This window comes from Podarcis filfolensis, assembly GCF_964270895.1.
Source record: "Podarcis filfolensis genome assembly, chromosome: 3".
NCBI classification, from domain to species: Eukaryota; Metazoa; Chordata; class Lepidosauria; order Squamata; family Lacertidae; genus Podarcis; species Podarcis filfolensis.
This window is the reverse complement of record NC_139606.1, coordinates 63,368,597-63,390,784: the sequence shown is the minus strand read 5'-3', so window position 1 is coordinate 63,390,784 and position 22,188 is coordinate 63,368,597. Positions and strand designations below refer to the sequence as shown.

Sequence of the window (22,188 nt, the reverse complement as noted above, 5' to 3'; positions counted from 1 at the left end):
AGATTTGCATACTAAATTCTAACACAGCACAAATATCTCTGTGCATTTCTCTCATTGCTGTCTCCTTTTGTTGTTTTTATTTATATGCATCAATTTTTTAACAACAGTACATATAAAATGGTGGGTGATAGCTGGGAGCACTGCAGATGGTCAGAAACAGACATCTGGCCAGGAATCGACAAAAAGGTCGAGAAAATCGTATTGTATGTCCTGGAATTTCTCATTTTTCTGCTGAACATAATTTCCATTTCCCATAAGTCCTGCTGTATCTACCAAACTCTTCTTGTTCAAGCTTCCAGACTCTTGCCGTTTGCAATCCTTTACTCAGTCTCCAGGGTCCCTTTACTTTGCATTCACGGTTAGAACAGCTCTTTCTGCCACCCCCACTTAACTCCAGACTCTGCTGCTGCCTGTTTGGAGAGGTTTCCTGTAATCCCAGAGGCTGGCATGGAGCAGGTGTGATGGGGCAGGTATGTATGTGCAGATCCCTTCATTTCTAGTCACAGCTAGCAGGACACGCAACTAACAAGACATGTGGTGATCTCAGCTTGGAAAGAGTAACCTGGTAAATTCCAGCAACTGGATCAATAATTGCCGAGAATTTATGACCCTGAGTAATTCACAGAGAGGTGGGAGAAGGAGATTTTCCATGCCTCCGTTTTCCACCACCCACAAGTGTCCCACACATTCCTGTGGAAGATGTTTCAATGGCTCTTGCTCAAACTAGGAAAACATCTCTCAGAAAACACCCATCAGCAGAAGTCTTGTTTATTTTAGTACATTATCAACACACCTTTTCATTTAGGAAAAGGCCCAAGCAGCTAAAAATAAAAGTAATAGTTAAATAGGATTCAAGTGACTAAGAGATAAAATAAAATTCAGAACCTAAGAAGAGTCTGCTGGTTAAGGCCAGCGGTCCATCTAGTTCAGCATCCTGTTCTCACAGTGGCCGACTAGATGCCTGTGAGAAACCCACAGTCAGGATTCGAGCACGAGAGCGCTCTTCCCTCCTGTGGTTTTCAGCAACTGGTGTTCAGAAGCATTACTGCCTCCAGCAGTGAAGGCAGAACATAAGCATCAAGATTAGAAGCCACCAGTAGCCTACTCCTCCGTGAATTTGACTAACCCTCTTTTAAAGCCATCCAAGTTGGTGGCCATCGCTACAAATTCCATAGTTTCACTATGTGATGTGCCTGCTAAAAAAGAGATAAAAATTAAATGCATATCAAGATATGCATTTAAGATATCTTGATACGGTAGGGGGAGGGAGGTTTATTGGTTTGTGTTTTTTGTTCTTGTTTTTATCATGTATCTTGTGTTTTCATGCTGTATTTTTATGTTGCAAACCCTGCTGAGATCTACGGATGAAGGGCGGCATTCAAATTTAATGAATAAATAAGAAATGAAAACATCTCTGAAGGAGGTGATAGAAATATGTCAAGGAGAGGGATCTCCGGGGAGCCTCCTCTCTACCAGCCACCTGTCTCTACCAAACGAGTCTCAGATCTGGATGAGATACAAAATAGTGACTCACCAGAAAATCATAACGAATGGGCAGGATTATGCCAGACAAGATATTCTTTCGGTATCCTGATCTGAAACCATGTAGGGTGTCAGAGGTGAGATGAAGTCCATCTTCCCTTCTCCCCTTCGAACATCAATTTGTAGCAGAGTTTGGGATCCTGAGAGTCTTCCCTCATGAAAAGTGAAATTTGCATACATTTTCCTAGGGGAAGGAAAACTCTTAAGGCACCCAAGCTCATTTAAAAAATATATGCTCCAAATAATATATTTTTTTTATTTAAATGATGCTAGGAATGATTTTGACTATAGACATACCATGCACAATATCTAGCAAGGTCTTGCTAAATTATAGGGATGAAAAACATCACATTTAAAAAGTAATTTGAAAATGATGTTCCCCCACTCCCCCCCCCCACTGGTCTTTCAGATTCTAAAACTTCAGTAGTGATGACGTTTTTAGTCACTTGTGTTCTGAGTGTTTTTAATGTCATGCCAAGTCCTTTGTACGCAAGCTTCTTGACAAGCTGCCTATTTCCGCAAAATCACTGTTGTCAGCTCCATATTGAAAGTGTTAAGATTCATCAGCGTCACTGTGCTCTGAACAGGTGATGCAAAAAGTGACACCCAGAGAGCCCACAGGGTGACTGTCCAAAATTTCCTCTAGCAGCCGAGGTTTGGAATGTGCAGCCAACCAAATTTTCCATACTGTAGCTAATGAAATGCCACAACAGAGTTGGAAGGTGCATATCAGGCAACAACACAACACAAGTTGCTGAAACGGCTTACAGACTGCTAATTAACTCTCACTGCAAATGAGATTTCATTTTTATTTTGGATTGGGGGAGGGGGAGTGGTTTTACTACATTTATTTGGCTGGCAGCCAATGCTACAACTCACTATGAAGCAAGTAAAGCTGAAGTCCTTCTGCAGCAACATATGGATGTTTGGGAAGGATGAGTCATAAATGGAACCAGATGCAAAGAAAAATAAAGCAAGTTATGAAAGAAAGATAGATGGCTGCAACTGTCCTTAAATAGCTATCAGTATTATTACTTCTGATGCTAAGCCCACTATTGTGGGGCAGAGCCGTCTGGCAGCACCGTCCAGATTGCGTGCCCTAGCCACGGACAAATTAGCTCTTCTTTCTGCCTGTCCTCCAACCCACCCCCCTTCCCTCCATTCAATTCACCCTCTATTTAAAACCATTTCTTATGAGGCAATGATCAATATTTATATTTATGGACCTTTTTAAAGCCAATTTTGCGCCCCCCCCAAATCGCCTGCGCCTGCTCTTTTACCTGGTCTTTAGCTGTAACTAAGAGCGAATGTCAAAATGGAGAAAACCCATTTTTTTGCCACCTATGTTCAGGCATTTAAATACATTTAGCTCTTCAGGTACCTTTAAGTCTTTAAAGGGTTAAAATACTCTCAACATTACCCCACGTTAACTCTAATCATTGCACCTGTTAAAGGTTTCTTCCTGAGGCAACTGGTTCTGGCCTTTGGGTGCTTCCTGCAGGAGTTCTCCACTTGGTAAGCATTATTCATAACCACTGGTTTACAGATATTTGGTTGTATCATTAAAATCTGGACATCATTTTTTAGATTTTTCGAGAAAGGTTTTCTAGCTTGCATCTCAATCCTTATTAATTAGGGATTTTTTTTGTTTCAATCTAGGGGTTGTTTTATCTTTAGATCTTTGTTCTGCTTTTAATTTGCTTTTGTCCTGAGTGTATATTGTTTTATATTTCTAGTTTTTGCTTAACAAGAGCTCTTATAAACAATTTTATAATTACTTTCGTATTTACTTACTATAAGATGTTGATAATGCATTGTACATGACTATTGCATTTCCCATTTATTTCTCATATCTATTGTGTCCCTCACAATTGCTATTATTATAAAATCAATTGGGCCTCAAATGAATATTTCTTCATGGAGAGTCCTTTTCCTCCTGATATCATATGGAGGTCACCAACCTGGGGTCCATAGGCACTATGGCACCTCTGAAGGCCCCTGGGTGGGTGGCCCAAACTGTAAGCTTTCATTTTCTTAAAAAGCAAGTCTCCAGCCCTCCTAGAAAGAAAGTTATGAGTGATCTCTGTGAAATGAGATTGGTGCAGCTACCTTGCATATTTTTCCTAGTACCAAGGAATTCTCCCCTGTTGTTATTAGATAGCAAAAACATTGATGTTTGTGTGTATGTGAGTGATCTCCATAGTCAGGACCAGCAGGACATAGGTGATTTCCTATGGAAAGCCTAGGGCTCTTAGTTGTTGTTGTCTCTCTGTGATTTTGTGTTATGCTATGCGCCCTGTGGCAGCCATTTTGTGTTGTGTCACGCCCTTTCCATGGCAGCCATTTTGTGACCTGAACCCCTAGCATTCCCTCAGAATTCAAAATGTGCCCACTAGTCCAAAAACGTTGATGACGCCTGTCATTGTAAAGAAACAGCAAAACTGTAATTAAGAAGTAAAGGTGAGGTTGCATTTCCGCATGTGCAAAGTCTTCAGGTCGAATTTGATGTGCGTGTTAAGGTGCAGGTTTTGAAAGGTGCAGTTAGCACCAGCTGAAGATGGCAGTGGCTGACTGGTAGCAGGAGCACTGTCAGCTGTGTAAGGGAAATTTAACCCTTTCTTCCCCTGCTGAAGTGCTGAAGGAAATCCCTCATCTAGAAGGTGGTTTTGCATTGAGAGGAAAAACCCCACTGGTGTCAGTGGGGGGATTTGCCCCCAAAGTAAACACCAGCTGCATGTTTCTGGTACTGTAGCCACTGAGAGAATGCAATGTACATGCAACTTATGAAAGAGGCTTTCTGAAAGCATTCCTAGGAGGACAAAGGTCCTTTCATAAACCCTATACACATGACTTTCAGACACTGAACAGGAGAGCAAACTCCAAGAACATTCCCACCTTTCCAGACTCATAAACTGAAGCAAATTATGCCAAGGTCAGACTGGAGAAGATTTAAGCAGGACTTCCTAAGGATGGGATGAAGATATAATAAAATATTATATTCCAATGTTAAAGCCAGAAAAACACAGATGTCTCTGCATTTTACCCATCCCAGTAGCGCTTTCTTTGCTGGCAATATTGTAAGAAAGTTTCTTTCATAAACAAAGCAAGAGTTTTTTTCCCCTGATCTCACTGTGGCAGAGTCGTCCCTTCTGGACACACTGTGACAAGCACAGCAGAATAAAGCCTACAAGGGAACACTTGGCTGTACAGAGAACAGCTTGGTTTTATGCTCTGTCCACTGCCTTGAAGATTTCTATACAGAAAGGTGGTCTGCACACTAACAAATGAAAATTAAGCTCAAGAGCAATTTCTGAAATGCTCTGTTCCAAGAGGCTTGGCAACAAGAAAAAGCAACCATGTGCTTCCTGAGCCTTCCATATCAGCCAAATTTCCAGGAAATCTTCAATCCTCATGTGAAAGGACAGAGTGAAACGGCTGCAAGGTGTGCCTAAGGGCAACCCTTTTCTTCCTTGGTTAGAGAATTCCATCCATGTTTTTGTCTGTCTGTTGTTATTCCCTCACTTACTGTCTGTCACAAACACAGCAGAAAATAAAAGACGGCAGAAGAAAGTCACTCTTACGTAGGGTGCTCTGAATGGGATTCACTTAAGGCAGCCTTCTACAACTCGGCCCTTCCTAGGCATCTTTGGACTACACCTCTCATCAACCCCCATTCCGTAGTATACAGCCTGCGGTGGGCGATTATGGGAGTTGTAGTCCTGCGACATCAGCAGGGCACCAAGTTGGGGAAGGCTGATGTAAAGTGTTGGGGGGGGGCATAGCATCTGCCTTGCACTCGGGAGGTCCCAGGCTCAATCTTTAAGTAGGCCTGGGATACAACCCCTGACAGCTGCTGCCAGTCAGTGTAGACAATACTGAGTTAGATGGCCCAATAGAAGGGAACTTCCTTGGTTTCTGTGTTCCTGTGAAAGACAAAACCAAGTAAGGAGTAAAAATGGGGATCACATGAAATAAGGATGTGCCTCATTGCAGGGCAGGGATGATATATACATAACATCTTTCCCCTTCAGACGAGTATTCAATTCTTAATTTTTTCTCTTACTGCCTCTTCTTCTCAGCCTAGTATTTCCTCACTTTTGCTTCTCTCCAGTTTTCCATACTGTGACATGCTAGCAGGAGAAATAGACTGTGGTGACAATTTAACATTTGACCATGCTGTCAGTATCTGATATTTCACACCTGATATTTGTTATTTGATGTCTAATTCCTCATATTTGAGTTTTACTGCTTGATTTGACAGCCAGGGTCGAGCATTTAATATTTTCTAAGATCTGTTTGAAATTCATTGGTAGCTTTTCCATCACGTGGGTTCATTCCTATATCTAGTATTGCACAGCCATCAAGATCCCAAATCTCTCCTCTTCGAAACTGGGGCAGGCTCATGCATTTTAATGGCTCAATTCCTGTGTACGCACGTCAACAGAGAATCTGACATTGGTTTTGAAAAGGAGTCATTTTAAAAAGGAGGTTATTTCTGGCTAAATAGAAAACTACATAGCTTTCCATTTTGTCAGCATCATGTGCTTCAGGGTTTCTTTCTCTTTTTTACATTTATCTTAATGGTTTCAAGAGCACTAGAGGGATATCTGTGGATAAAAGGAGCTATAGAAGTACCCATTTTCATTTTGTTACAGTCCTGCATTCAGCCAAAGGACTTCTTTTTCCAGGTATTATGAATCTCCTTGCATAGCTTAACTCACTATAAACCCACTGTAACCTTAAGCACTCGCTCTCTCAGGTGGGCAACATATGCCTGGCAACTTGCGATGCACAGAGGTCTTTTTATAGCCCACAAACTGCCTAAGAAATTCCATTGTCTTTTTTTGTTAGATCAAAGAATGTGGGTTGAGAATTTGAGTTCTTTGGCACCAAGGAGTACTAAAATCACCCCAAACTTTTTTTGTGTTTTATCTCCCCATGATTTCTCAGTCAATTCCATGTTTTTGATCCTGATTTACACAATGTGGTCCTACACCCAAAGGTGCTCTCCCCTTCTGCAAAGTACGCTTACTTTGCCCTTTATTGCTTTTCTAGCTTGTTTCACCACTTTGCTGCCAGATTTGCAGGCATTGCCCTGATCGGAACCACTTGCATTGCACTACTTATTGACTAAGCACTGATATGCCAATGGTGTATATACATTTCTTTTTCTGGTAGGCTGTTTCATGTGCCCATGAGTGACACATGAACTAGCACAGCTGATGGGAGCTGCGATCCAAAGCATATGGAAAGCATTACATAGTGGGAGGCTGGTTTGAAGCTATTATTTTGTGTGTTCGTTTTGGATCTTCATTTCTGTAGCAAAGCAGGAAGGATGTCACTGATTTCTTATGGGGTGTGGAAAGAGGTACCTGGCATTCTGGTTTGGACATTGTGGCATGATTGATACTTTGTGACATGACCTCGTTGTTTGTAAGGTGGTGGCGGGGTTTTAAATAAGAATTAGAAGAGACCAAAATATTCTGACCCAAGAAAAGGATGGTGTCTCTCTTATAAAGTGAAACTGAGTAGGTGATAGCAAGAGCCATGGAAGAATATTCTAGAATGGCTGAGAGCAGTTATTAATATCCCTGTTGTTAGACAATTTTGTTTGAGAGTGTGTGGGCTGCTGCTTTCACATCTCTCAACCCATTTCACTGTTTTTCTTTAGTGTATTCCATTATGTATGTGACATTCTAATTTCCAGTCGCTTAATGTTCATTGAACTGGTAAGACACAGTTACTTTCTGTAAGAAAACAAGAAGAGGATAATGATATAGTACAGTCATTTTGGGAAAAGGAAGGAATCCCGGTCTACTCAGTAGTATTGTTAGGAAGCATGGACATAATTCAGCTCAAACTACTAAGCACTTTTGGGATTATGCTGTTGTAGTTTTTCTTTATTTCAGGATTTACATCCTACCCTACAAAAACTTTATTAAGGCCATTTATACAACATAATAAAAATAATATTTTAATAAAATACAGATTAAAAATAGCTTACAAAAACAGCAATGTTGCTGGACTACAGTTCTCAGCATCCTTAATCACTGGCCATGCTAGGCAGGGCTGTGTTTTTATTATTTTTTTAAATGGTGGGAGAGGTAGGATTAAAGTGCTGTAACAAACGAGCAAAAACAGAGAAAAGAAATCCTGTTTGCAATCCTATGCAATAAAAAGTAAGTTCTGTTGATTATCACAGGATAATTAAGCATGCAATTAACTTGCACTGATTTAACTTGGAAAATCTTAAAGCATGTAATTGTGACTAAATGCTGCTACCTGTTTTTCATGTATACTCCAAGAAAGAAAAATGCCTCTGAACCAGGTGGGGTACTATGTGCTTATATCAGGGATCCAACATCTGTGGCTTTCCAGATGTTGATGGAGCCTAACGGACTGGGGCAAATAAATAAATAAATAAATAAATAGTGGAAGCCAGTGCAGATGACAGAGGCCTGGCATAATATGATTGTAATTGGCTGGTCCTAGTTAACATCCATGCTGCCCAACTCAAATGTTTGGACCATGTAAGGCAGCCCTACATGTACCTGATTGCAGTAACATGGTACTCAGAGAAACTACATGAAATAAGTAATTCAAACAAAGCAGAGATACATATCAAGGGCTCCCCCAGATGACCTGTTTCTTCAACTCTCATCCTGATTTGCTCACACAAAACTTATGCAGTGGTTAAACTGTGCCTGGGCTTTACAGATTATTTGTTCTGTTTTGTTTATTGGACCAGTATTTGATAATGAGAATTTAGTCTACATTCATTCTGATTTGCTCGTGTTTATACATCTTCCCATTAACCGTCTATTGATCCCACACTTTTTGATGTGACAGAGTGCTTTAATCCACTTTTAACTGTGCAGACCTAAAGTTCTGGTATGTGCAAAATACTGACCATCTGTCGGTACCCCCCAAAAGCCAAATCCAATGCAATAACAAACTATTATATTAAACTAAAGCAGCAGTCTAAAATGCAGGAGCTGAGAAGGAATACAATTAAACATCAAATTCCTGTTGCTAAAGAAGTTTTTAATCACTGTTCAAAATAAATAAATAAATCCTCACTCTTTCTACATCTACAAAGCTGCTAATAGGAAGGACTCATGACTCATGTTCACTCACCAAAGGGCCTGAGACAATGGCATGGAGAGCAAGGCCTCTATGGGAGGACTATATAAGAGAAAATGGTCCTCAAGGTAACTGGGTCTTGGACTATTTAGGGCTTTAAAGGCCAAGACCAGTACTTTCTGCTGAGCTCAGAAACCCATAGACAGTGAAATTGACAGTTATGTGTTCTGAGCAATGAGAACCAAACTTTAGCCTCTGCATTTTGAACCCGTGCAAGTTTTTGGTCTGTTTTTGAAAGGCAGTCCCTTATAGCACAAGCATAGATCTTTGTGTAGACCATCTGTTCATAACAGAACTAGTTCCAACCCCCACCAGTAAGGAAGATTACGTGATTGCAGCTCTCAACAAAGCCCATGTTGTGTTCATGCCCAGGGTTAAAGGAAGGAGTGAGAAATGCACGGTGGAATGGTGCCCTGACGCAGAAACATTATCATCTTGCTGAGATTCAGTACTGTCAGAAGATAAGCTCTCCGGCTTATGTGAGAATGACCGTCTAGCCTTCTCTCCTTTTCTTTCTCTGTCTTCTGCATATGGGGAAAGATGTACAATGAAGGACACTGAGCCAGACATGCTGTCAAAGTCAGATCAGAGAGCTGCCTTGAGAAGCACCAACCTCAGGGCAGCTGGAAATGGTGGGTCTTGTTGAAAAGAGCTGCCGTCCGGTGTCACTGCTGCTGTCAGCTGGCTGACTTCAGACTCTCTGCCCAAGGCTCTTAGCACTGTCACTTTGTGACAAGATTCCCATTCTCATTCTTAGAGACTGACTATCATCAGGTTTGCTTCTAGGCACTGGCTGCGGAGAGTACAGAGGGGACCCTCGGTAACACTAATATAATGTGAAACCTCTCTGGGATAAGAGAGATGAAGAAGAGAAACAAGTCAGCCTCTCTTTTTTCTTCTGCTCAGATATTTCTTACACTCTTTGCATACAAAACCAGAATTCACGGATTGTGTCTGATTCTGCTTATGCACAAGTAAGAAGGGTGCTAATTTCCAGGGTTCCAGGGGTGACTGTTGCAATACTTCTCCTGACATGGTGAAAGTGAGTATAACGTAAGAAGACAAATGCATATATTATGGTTTAGAGCTTATGATGGCTCAGGAAGCTACGCTGTGTCAGTCAGAGGCGTCATCTTCTCAAGATGCTTGAGGGGGACCAGGGTTGTAATATACTGATGTCACACACATGACGTTGTGAGGAGACAGGGGGCAGAGCTAAATGCCTTCTGAATATTGAGGGGCCCCGCCCCCTAAAAAAACAACATTGGGGTGAAAGTGCCTCAGCCCCCCAGGAGCTGGCACCTATGGTGCCAGTGAATATGTGTAATTTGCTGGTATGATCTGCTGAGGTCCAGTATAATCTCAAAAACCTTCACCCACTCCAGACGTAGCTACTCAAGGTGCATATTTATATACAGACATTTGTAATTGTTACTTGCAGTGATCTACACACAAAAAAACTGGCTAACATGAAAGCCATGTGTGGATGATTGCAAAAAAATGGTCACACCAACATGCTGAAATGGCCCTAAACTGTTCTCGGTTGAGTTAGCTGGCTTGAACTAACTCAGAACATGGTATCCCTTAATTTTCAGAATCTATATTTGGGCAATACCTTTATTAGGCCAACCAAAATGTTACAAACAAGTGTGCAAGCTTTTGAGTTCTCTAGAATGCTACTTCAGGCAAGATAGTGGGGTGGGGAGAGAGAGTTGATGGAGCCCTGGAGTCTGCATCTAATCCCAGTCCTAATGATGGAATGTGGGAGAAGGTAGCAGACATGCCATTTTTCTTATGGGCCACCGTGTGTGTGTTATACTTAATTTAGGCTGATTTCCCCACCCACCCTCTTAGAATTTGCAGTCCCAACTGCGCTACTGATTATTCAGAGTTAGTTTGGTGCCTTACAGAAGAACCTGAGGTTTGAGATGCTCCTCATTACCACTTTTTCCCACTTCATGGTGCTAGACTATATGTTTTGCGCATGTGGCATATTAATAGACCAGGAGCTGTTGTAGTGAGAACAAAGAAGATAAAACTCTCTGTCAGTGTTATATACGAAAGCAATGACTCTTCTCACAACTATGCATCTTATTTTAAACAAGTGAGGCTTTCAACCCAGCATTATATCGGAATGTGGTCTATGGTTACCAGCTGACCACAGCAAACTGGCATGGCTGGGTTTTTGTGCCATTAACAATACACAGAATGGTCGACAGAGAACACCTTTCTTTATGTTACAGTGGTACCTCAGGTTAAGTACTTAATTCGTTCTGGAGGTCCGTTCTTAACCTGAAACTGTTCTTAACCTGAAGCACCACTTTAGCTAATGGGGGCCTCCTGCTGCCGCCACGCGGCCAGAGGACGATTTCTGTTCTCATCCTGAAGCAGTTCTTAACCCAAGGTAATATTTCTGGGTTAGTGGAGTCTGTAACCTGAAGCGTATGTAACCTGAAGCGTATGTAACCTGAGGTACCACTGTATTTGTATGCTGCTTGTCAGCCCAAAGCAACTTAGTTAAACACACAATAAAATGTGGTACTTTTCAGAGCATGAGCAAAGCAATCCTATCCTTGTTATGTTTGCTGGATATGGTAGGAGTGTTCAAAGATTTCCTTACCTTAGCAGAACACAGTACTTACACTAGAAAAAATAGTCATCTTTGGAGTGAAGTGTCATCAATATGTGGAAAACATCCATATCTATTTCTCTGTTCCATCTGAATCAGGAGGGATGGCTGTGGTGGAAGACAGGTGTTTGGAGGCAGTGATGGGCTGGATGTGGGCCAACAAATCAAAACTGAATCCTGAAAGGACAGAGCTGTTTAAGTTGTTCCAAGTTCTTGATAGCAGGGAGTGGGAAGATGGCCTGTTCTGGATGGGGTTGCATTCCCCTGAAAGAAGATTTGAGCGGGGGCTCCTTCTGGATCCAGGAGTGCCTATCTCCACCTCTGACTGGTTTGATAGTCTGGCCCCTATCGGTAATTGTCAAATCAATCAGTAAACTGTTGCCGCCTGAACTTCCAGGCAGCACTTAGTGCTGGCCTGTGCCAGCTTCCTCTTGTGGTTTCTCCTTGTGGGTGGGGAAATTCTGTTGGGATGACAGAAGCCATTCCAGGACTTAGGAATACAGCCTACAATATGACTGTACCAAATGGATTCTGCTTCAAAGCAGAAAACTGCTTTTCAAGCAGAAAATGCATAAGGAGTGTTAAGAGCATGAGTTTCTCATTGATTACATGCACACAGCATGGGAAGTGCCTGCCATTAGGGACTTCATGATACATGTAGGCATGACAAAGCAGGCATGCATGTGCTCATCACGTATGACTATATGTACATGTGCAGTCTTCTACCCAGGCATATTATCCATGAAGGAAATTAGTCTTGTATGAAACGTGAATCATGTGAGGGGTGTGTGTGCTTGTACGAGAGACTGATTGATTGATTATATTTCTATGCCACTTCTCATTCAAATGAATCCCAAAGCACCTTACAAGCAATAAATAATAACATGATAAAACAATTTGTTGTTGTTTAGTCATTTAGTCGTGTCCGACTCTTCGTGACCCATGGACCAGAGCACACCAGGCACTTCTGTCTTCAATAAAAAACAATATAGCCCATCTGGCCCCACCAAAAGGGGCCAGAGCTATCAAACCAGTCAGAGGTGGAGATAGGCACTCCTGGATCAGAAGTAGCCCCAGCAACATATCTTCTTTCAGGGGAATGCAACCCCATCCAGAACAGGCCATAAAACAATAGAACATCACAAATGCAGCATAAATCATACAGAATAATTAACAAATCATCAGTGCAACAATTACAATCTATAAAACACTGTTAACAAAGGAAAACAATAGCATGTGACATTGTTTTATATGCAATTAGCCTGATGCAAAATATCAGACTGGCAGAATCACCCACAGCCTGCAAAAACAGAACTATCTTGTGGGTTGTTTGGAAAGTCCCACAAACTGGGTGGTTTTATTTTACTTGTCAGTTTAGTTGCACACACACATTTTAAAGCGTGAACTGGGCCACAGGTGGCGTGTCTTGTTGACGTTACATTTATCTTGCTCTCTGGAGCATATGAGAAAATATTAAGCTTTTTGATAGTGTCTACTGCGTTGCCTTGAATATAATATAAAATGGAGGCTGCCGTTTTTATATGTGTCATTCATTTAATCCTTCTGAGAGTGCAGGTGGCCAATGGGTGGCAGCAGGAGGAACTATTAGTAAGGCTATATAATAGCATGGGGTGTAATAAAAAACTTTTAATGGCCCCAAATACAAACCAACCACATTGCTCAAGACTCACAAGTAGTTGAGTTACGAATGAATGATCCTGGTCTAATCAAATAAGCATCTATTAAAACTTTATAGCACCACACAACATCATGTAACCCATTTATGCCAGATGGGCTATATTTAGACCAACATCAGCTGGTATTGCAGAGAACAAAATGTGCTCTGTACTTTTAGTTTTATTAGATATATTTATCTGATTTGGTAAGAATCCTTTCTAAAGTGCCTTGCCTTTCTGCCCTTCGGGATATGTCTTTCCAACCATTATTATGAACTGAGCTTTATGCAATATGAAACTAAGTTATATAATGGAGTGTGAAACACTTATTTTTCCATAGCACTACTACAGATGGTGTTTTCTTAAGGACTTGCCTTAAATCACAGCTATGGAAAAAAAGCACTTTACTGCTTTAGAGCTCATTGGATCTGATCAAGAACCAGATATATACATTCATGAATTAAGAGTCCATGCTTGACCTTGTCAATGTGGTTGTGAAGCTACTCAGAACGTTTTCCTTTTGGTAAACATATGGATCTCTTGGTGGAGCCTCCATGAGGTGGTGAGATGAGTGAAGCAGGTGAGTGTGGAAAGGGACACCGATCTGGTGACTGATTTTCAAAGCATCTGGAATGGAAGTGGTCTCAGATTCAGTGGCAAGTGTACTGGGCTGCTTGAATAGAAAGAAAACATGACTTCGCCCAACATTTCATGTCCAACAGGCACCTTCAGGACAAATGTGAAAAATAAACAAACTGGGAGGAGACAAATATCTTTGCCCCAGAAGCAGACAGTTGAATTTGTAATACTGTAAAAGGGTCCAACCTGAAAATATTATGATGTATGCTAAAAAAGGGAAACCAGGATCAGTGTGTTGATAATACAAAAAGAAGGCATGATGTGCTCGAATAAAAGCCCACTTGGGATCATGAGAATTGAGCTGCAACCCTGCTTCTCCCCAGAAGAAATTGCCAATGGCCAGGCATGATGGGAGTTGTCATTCATGTGCCTAGGATAAACATTTGAATAAGCCTTTGAATTAGACCAGTCATTCCCAAATGCCCCCACCCCCAACCTGGACCACTTGAAAATTGCAGAGAGTTTTGGCAGGCCACTTAATGGTTTTTCTGCCTGTTCCAGCATTGGAATCTGCTGTGCTAGATGCTGTATATTTTTAAACTTTATTTGCATTGCTCCTTTTATTCCATATATTACTATTTTAATTACGTAGAATGCCATATGAAACACAGTATAAGAGACATGGAGCATTAGTCGTCTGTGGACTACAGTCTGGGAACCCCTGAGATAGACCATAGACGCCAGCCTGAGCTCCTTGGAGGAAGGATAGGAGACAAATAATCAAGAGCGCTTCCTTTTTCAAACAGGCCATCACAGGATGCTACAATAACATCAGTGTTACAATAATGCGACACCACACCCAGTGTGCAAATTGCCTTGTCAGGTTTTAGGAGTTCATTTCCCTTTCATGATTATTTTATAGCAGGTAATTATTTTATAGTGTAAATAATTTAAGGAGGCAACATGAGAAGCACCATAAATGAGCAGCATTAGAAATGCATCAGTACTAAATCTGGTGAGGAATGGACCCTAGATGCCCTTTGTTTTCTGCATGGGTCCCTGCAAACCTAAAAGAAATGAGTGGGGAGTTGTGGTGCTGCTACCGGATCCATTTCAATAATGGAAATGTGTGGGTGGCAACTGAAGAGACCCAAATCAGGCATAGAGCCAGAGTGGAAAGCTGAGAGCAGAATGCACAAAATGTTAAAGCAATGGGGGAATCCCTGCAGGGTTTCAGATTTTCTCCTGATGGACACGAGATGAACAAGTGGGAATTCTGCCCGTAGACAGGCTGAGTGGAATGCTCTAGCTTTCTGTCACTCAGAAATTGGAGGGGGGGTGAACCAGCCCTTCTCTGCCACCTACTGTAGGAAACATAATATTTACATGCTTCGACCAAAAGTCAAACTGGAAAAAACAGAAGAGTTGTCCTGACCCTAGAACAAGAATCAGTTTGATAGCAAGTGGCAGGCTGGATTCATTTATTTAGAATGATGTTCATTTTTCAAAGCAATCTTCGCTTTGATGTTCATTTTCAAAGCAATCTTTGCCACTGGGCAGTAATATTCTCCTGACACTGTACGGCTGGTTGAAGGCACTTACTCCTTCATTTTGGTGGGGTGTAATAGACTTTAACACCATTATTTCGAATAGTTCTCACTATTAAAATGATCTCATTTAATCAGAAAGCAGTAATTGATGGCGCTTTTAGAGGAAGTGGGGTGGGGTGTGGGAATGGCTTCCCAAGCCTTTGTTGTTATCGATGGCATGATAATCCCACAAATAGGCAGCTCACAAAGGTTCTTTTTGAATTATTGAAACTTCTTTCGAATATTTAAACTTTCTCCCTAGCCCTTTTTGGAACAGTTTTGGAAATTTCATTAAAAGTAGGGAATAATATATATATATATATATATATATATATATATATATATATATATATATATGTTAAATATTGAAAATTAAATAAGCCTTGAGACACAAAGAAGCCTAAACAAATCCAAAATGAACAGAAGAAACCAAAGCCCTGGAACCAAAAACCATCCTTCACTTTTGTCTTCAGAGAATCCTCATTGTTGCATTTCCCACTGAAATTCACTCACCAAAGGATATTTCATTTCTCTCTGGAATGGATAGGGGATACATAAATGAACACTGGAGCATAGGCATGACATCTGGGAAAGAAAGTTTCTGTAAATTCACTTGAAGAATAATATCATTGACATCTGCATGGCTTTCCATGGTGTATGGAGACCAGGGTTACCAGTGTTGCCTTGCTGCCAAATCAGCAGATTCTTTATCCTATGAGTCAACTTTGGTGTCCTGTCTCAGAGTATGACATACAGGCAAATGAGTTCTTCTGGGGCCCGCAAAACATATATTCAGTCTATACCAAGTTTTCCCTCTAGAGAAGGACTACCATCTTCTCCTTGACTCATTCTGCTACCCAGCCCAAGCTTCTTCACTTTTGCATGTTCCGTCTTACAGAGGTGAGCCCAACAGGCTGCTAAGATGAAGCAGAGATTCGCTTTCAGATTTTCTGTGCCATGCTGGCCCTACATCCACCTATACAAACCATTTCTGAGGTTTAGAGGCAGTGCAAGACATTTTTGGCTCTACTGTCTTGGGGAAAGGAAGCACCTATCAGATGTTAAGTTCAGCCCAGGATTAATGGCTCAACAAATTCTGCATAGCTACTTGAGTTGCCACTATGGGGGTGAGAAGAAATAGGTCTATTGTGTTTGGGACACATTAAATTTTTGTTTGAAATAGCTTCATGTGGATGTTGCCTCCATGCAAACTGGGATTTATTTATATATTTTTAAATCTACCTCTGCAAAACCTTTGCTTGCATCTGGTATGGAAAATAGATGTGGTACATGAAGTACCTGTTCTACGATAATAGCTGTGGCTTGCAGAGGTTTTAACAAAGCAACATGTGCTCCCATAATAATGGCCGTTATACTTGTTCCTCACTCCACTGAGATGAACCCAAAGCAGATATAAATGCATTTCCTTATCTTCATCTTTTGTTTTCTCCCTCCCTATGGAAATTTTGATCAGGGCAGAGATCTTATTATGTTTGCCTATTTTAGGTGACTAAACAGAAAGAGTCACAGAAGTGAAAAGTGTGGACAAAAATGCTAATCACAGATCTGTGGGATCCGTTGATGTGAGGAGCTTGTTCCACAACAATAGAAGAATCTTTATCTCCATCTTTGTCAGATACTTTTAGAAGTGATAATCCAAATGGAGAAGACATAATCACCTAACTAGAATATCATCGTGAATATAGTTGTTCCCAAGCCAGACTTGCCAGAGTTATTGGAATTGAAGCCAATAGAAGCACTCACTCCCATTATATGCACAAGGAAATAGGAATGCTATAAAGCATCTTGACTTTGAATTGCAAATCAGTTTCAGATGCATAACAGAGTTCACTTCAGGAAGGATAACCAGGTTTGTATTAAGTGAATTTTGCTCCATGGTTCCCCAGCAGCTGAAGAGGAAACAAAATATCTTGGGCTGGAGCCCACATGTTTCAGGAAAGTTGACTCATCACGTTTGAATTTTCATCTCCCACTCATGGCTGGGTATTTTATCCTCTTTCATCTCCATAATAACCTTGAGAAAGGAGGTAAGAAGGAAAAAGAGTGACTCACCCAACAATGCAGTGAGCCTTATGGCTTTGAACCCAGGTCTGTCTTGGTTCCAATCTAACGTCTACAGACTATATTGACTTTTCACTTCTTCTTTGCTTATCCTTTACTTTGGCAAGAAAATGGAAGCCCATTGTGACTTAAACAATTCCCCACTCCCACTCACCATGCCCCCCCTCCACCTCTTTTCCCCTTTTCTTCCTAATGTAACACTAATGTCTCAACAAATGAAACTGATATGTAGAAAATGTAACTTGAAAAAAAGAGACATTGCACATACTTTTGTAAACCAAGAAATCTTTAATAAAAATGTTTTTTTTAAAAAACCAATGTGCCTTATTAAATGTCCAATAATTCTTTCTTTTCTTTTCTTTTCTTTTCTTTTCTTTTCTTTTCTTTTCTTTTCTTTTCTTTTCTTTTCTTTTCTTTTCTTTCATAATAATTTTAAAATGTACCTTAAGAATGCATTACTGTGAGAAGTTATGGTAAGAGATGCCAGTGGGATTTATGTATCGCACAGGTTTAAGGTTAAGTGTTTGAAATTCAGCATATTTATACTATTGAACTATGATATTTCTACTACTATATATTCATACAAAACAACATGGGTAGGCCGTAGCTCAGATCAAGGGTGTATCAGTGAGATCTGCTTTGATACAGAAGGCCTCAGGTTCAACCCCGAATATCTCTAGGTAGGCCTGGGAATGCCCCCTGCTTGAAACCACTGCCAGTCAGTGTAGACAAGACTGAAGTAGATTGGCCAATGGTCCGACTCTTGTCCCACAAGAAATGGTTCGTAGGCCCCAAAGGGCTCATTTGTAGCAATGTGGAATAGAACTGGAAATCCCCAGGTGCCCCATTCTATAAGCTACAGAATGTACAAATCTTGAAAAAAACATGAAACAACAAGAAGCCTGCAGTGTGCACAAGTAAAACCACAATCCAACCAAAGAGAATGACTTTTTTATCTCATTAATTTATGTGGAAGCATTTGGATGTTCTTAAAGCTGCAGCCCTATAACCATTTACTTGGGGATAAGCCCCATTGAAGTCAATGTGACTTACCTCTGAGTAGACGTGCACAGGATTGCACTGTTAATTCTTTCCAGTTGAAACCAATGGACTTATTAGTGCTTAATTTGACTGGATCATGTCCTAAATTTTTGGTCAAAGGCCACATTTCTAGTAGAAACAAAATATTATAAATAAATCCTATATATAATAGAAGGGTTGCTAAGAGAATTATTCAAGAAATTAAGAATAATAAAAAGGAAGGACAAGCAAAACAAAACTAGTTGACTAAACTTGAAGAACAAACCGTGCAAAACCAGCGCTTTGTTAGTTATTGCAATTTCCAATGGGAAAGATCAAGGAACCTTTTGACATCTTTGTTCTTGCACATTCAGGATGCTTTGTGTTCCTGATGCTATTGAAGGGGTTGTGCAGGGTTGCCATATGTCCTCCTTTTCCAGGACACATCCTCTGTTTCATGGGCATGTAAAATGAGTCGTTATAGCGATCCATAGTTAAAAGTAGAAGTCGACAAGTGTGTCCACTTTTTTGCTCTTCAAAATATGGCAACCCTACAATTCCACTTTGTCACTGCAAAAGTTTTGGGGTGGTCACACTGCTTCACTTCTAGCCAGTGCTTGCCCCATAACTTCCTACTGCAATTCCACAACTTCTTATACCAAAAAAGTTACTGTGTCCTGCTTTTGTCCTGCTGCAGCCTCTCCAGACAGGAAACATTGCAAAACAAACTAAAGCAGAATCAATCCGCCACTAATGGATTATTACTGCATTAAGAACACAATGCAGAATACATCCACAATAAAAACCAGTCTGAAGGGACCCTCAAACAACTTAATTGTATTGTGTTTTTCAATTTTTACCATTATCCTTGAGTTTAAGGGCTTTGAGTAGGGGATGAGAATTTGGGGTACAGAGTTTTGTTCATTTATCAGGCAGAAGCAAAGGATTTGAATGCAGTAGGATAATGAGATTAAAAGAAAAACCCACTGTATTGAAGCTGAAATTAAACATTATGTAACCAGTTTGGGACACATCCTTCATAAAAAGTAAGCATTTTCCCTAGCACTTCTTCCAAATGTCTTCATGATGATTTCCAATGACTAGCCCAGGTCCAGGGCCAAACAAGACGAGTCAGTGTTGAAGATTAAGGCAAGAAATATTGAAACCAGATGTAAGGACAGGGGAAGGAACCAAGCTCCAGCTCAGCCACACTGCAGAGCTTTCTGATTCTTGCAGATTGTCAGGAGTACGAACGGCTGCTGTGTTGGTGGCAGGGAGGCCTCCTTTATGAATGGACTATTCAGCACTTTGTACAAGTACTCAGGCAAGCAGGAACAGCGGCCACAGCAACAAATCACCTTTATATGTAATCCCGTGAGACCTTGCCACAACCACAATGACAAGCCACTTGAATAGGCCCTTAGAAGAAGATGTTGAGCTAGTTATACCTGCCTAGTAAATAAGTGTGGAAAAACTCTGGATTAAATTTGGCTCTTACAAATGAGAGAGAGAGAGAGAGAGAGAGAGAGAGAGAGAGAGAGAGAGAGAATATGAATGTCCCAAAGGTGACATGAGTTGGATTAGAACAGGGAAGTGACAGCCATATTCTGTAATATATGGAACCTTCTGTAGCAGAAATGAGGGAGTCTTCATTTTCTTACAACACTTAGCTTAATTCATGGAACATTTTCAAGGCTGCTAGTCAGCTATGAATGATCCTGCTGTGACTTTGGGTCTTGCTCTGCTGCAATGAGACAATACTGTGTGCATAAAACCTTAGAAAATAAGCTTTTTGAGACTATTTCTCAGAAAAGTGTGGAACTAGAAAACTAGATATGTGACCATAAGACTTTTTTTTTTAAAAAAATGTTTTTCTAGAAATGAGTGCAATTGGTGGCCTCTTGGGTACGTGGGGTTTCTGCAGTTTCTCAACAACAACTGAAAAGCAAAGAGATCTCAATTCCAAGGAATGTATTAGATCAAGCAGCCACAAGTTCTCAAGTGCCTTCTCTTTAGTAAACCTCTTGCAAAACCAGCAAAGACAGTGCTCTCTGTTCCTCTTGTGAGCACATCTTGGGCAGAGAGAGGGCATGTGGATTGATTCCCAGATCCCTAGAGCAAAATAAGGTAAAATCTGCTTTTGTATCTTGGGCAGAGGGACTCTTGATGCAGCTTCAAAAATTAGTTTCTTCCCACTGTTCTGATCCAGAGTTCTTAAAGTCTTAGAAAACTGGACCATTAGTCCAAGCAGCTTTCGTGAACCTGTAGCCCTCCAGATATTTTGCCCCAGCCAGCACACCTACAGGCAGACTATGGCTTGTAATGCAAAACTTAAACTAAAAGCACAGCATGTGAGAACTGACTCAGGCAGTTCCAGGCAGTGGCGTAGCGTGGGGGGTGCAGGGGGGGCGGGCCGCACCGGGCGCAACATCTGGGGTTAGGGCAAATCCATGGGTTAGGGGGCGCAAATCCACGGGTTAGGGGGCGCAAATCCACGGGTTAGGGGGCGCAAATTACTTGCCTTGCCCCGGGTGCTGACAACCCACGCTACGCCACTGGTTCCAGGTGAAGCAAGCCAAGAGGACCAATAGACTACTCCTTTCCCCTTGCCAGTGTATCCTGGTGAGTGAGGCTCTGGGTGTGGCTCCTAATAGTAACTTTAGTCCAGCTTTCATGAGAGGAGTATGGCTGATCTAGGAATGGTTAGAAGTTTTCTTGAGTTCCTCCCCATGATCTGTTTATTTGCTTGCACAATGCTTATGCAGAAATCAGACTATGCCCCGTTTTTATTGAACATTTGTTCTGGTTTGTTAGACAGCAACAAGTATTCCGCTGAGGTGCTTATACATCTTCTCATTAATCATTCATCTTACACTTTTCAGTACATAGATTTCCCAGTCACTTTCCTAAACACAATAAGTAAATAAATAATCTGATTTTTAAAAAGTGGATTTATTGCACTAGGGTTGCCCACATTAGTTGTGCAAACAGAGTGTTACTCATGTTAGTTGTGCAAACCTAAATTTCCAGTATGCACTTTAATCTTTCCCCTCAAAATACTGACAGTCTGGAGGTTGCTTTCAAAGTCTAAGCATACCTGCCAAGTGCCTTGAAAAAAGAGACATGCCGTTTCTTTGCGCAAGATTGCAGTGGCCGTTTTGGCTGCCTGTCTCTCACTCTCACACTGTACTCTCAACCCAAAAAAGCACTTTTTCCAGACAAGAGCAAGGCACAGGTCATGTGACTCGCCTGGGTGCACATCCCAGTTTTGGGTCTGAAAAAGTTGGACGGTATGTCCGGGCATACAAAAATCTGGAGTAGTTCTGACCCAGGTTTTATTTAGGACTCAAATTTTCATTCTCTCTCTCTCCCTCGATCAGGCAGACACCTATGAATAATCTTGGTAGATCTTAATGTAAGAACATATTTGATATGAAAACTGTGGTAACAAAACTGTATTCTGCTTACAGCATTTCTCTGTATTTTCCTAGGTCCCTGGGGAATCTTATAGAAACCCCAAAGGTTTGTCAAAGGAACAGTAACAAAAAATCCTGCCTTGCCCTTACTTCCCTTTTCTCTGAGAGACTTTGCGTCCAAAGTGTATGAAGGCATGGCTCAGAGCTACAAGACTTATTCAGGCATTATGGGCCATGGGATTACCATAATGTAAAGGAGGAGAGTGGAGTCATGCTTTCTGGCCTTGCATTTAGACATATCCTTTGGTTCCATCCATGGCCATGAGTTGGGGCTGAAGGTATGGAAGAGGGAGTCCACCCTACATACCTAGACTCCCCAAACGATTTGACCCCATGCCTAGTCAGGGTTCTCATTTGTGAGGGAAACCTATGTACCCAGAATAGTCCCAATGAACAGATGGTGGCTGGGGTGGTCTGTCTGAGGTGTGACAGGGCAGGGGGACCAACAAGTG

General features: G+C 41.2%; 1 long non-coding RNA gene across 1 annotated transcript in view; it reads left to right on the top strand.

Annotated features, from left to right (window-relative positions):
* The first annotated feature begins 2,809 nt into the window (after positions 1 to 2,809).
* Positions 2,810 to 22,188, top strand: part of LOC310760013 — a 47,687-nt gene continuing 28,308 nt past the window's right edge. The window contains exon 1 of the long non-coding RNA XR_014546683.1: positions 2,810 to 3,057. This is a non-coding gene — a long non-coding RNA (uncharacterized lncRNA). The remainder of the gene's footprint in view (positions 3,058 to 22,188) is intronic.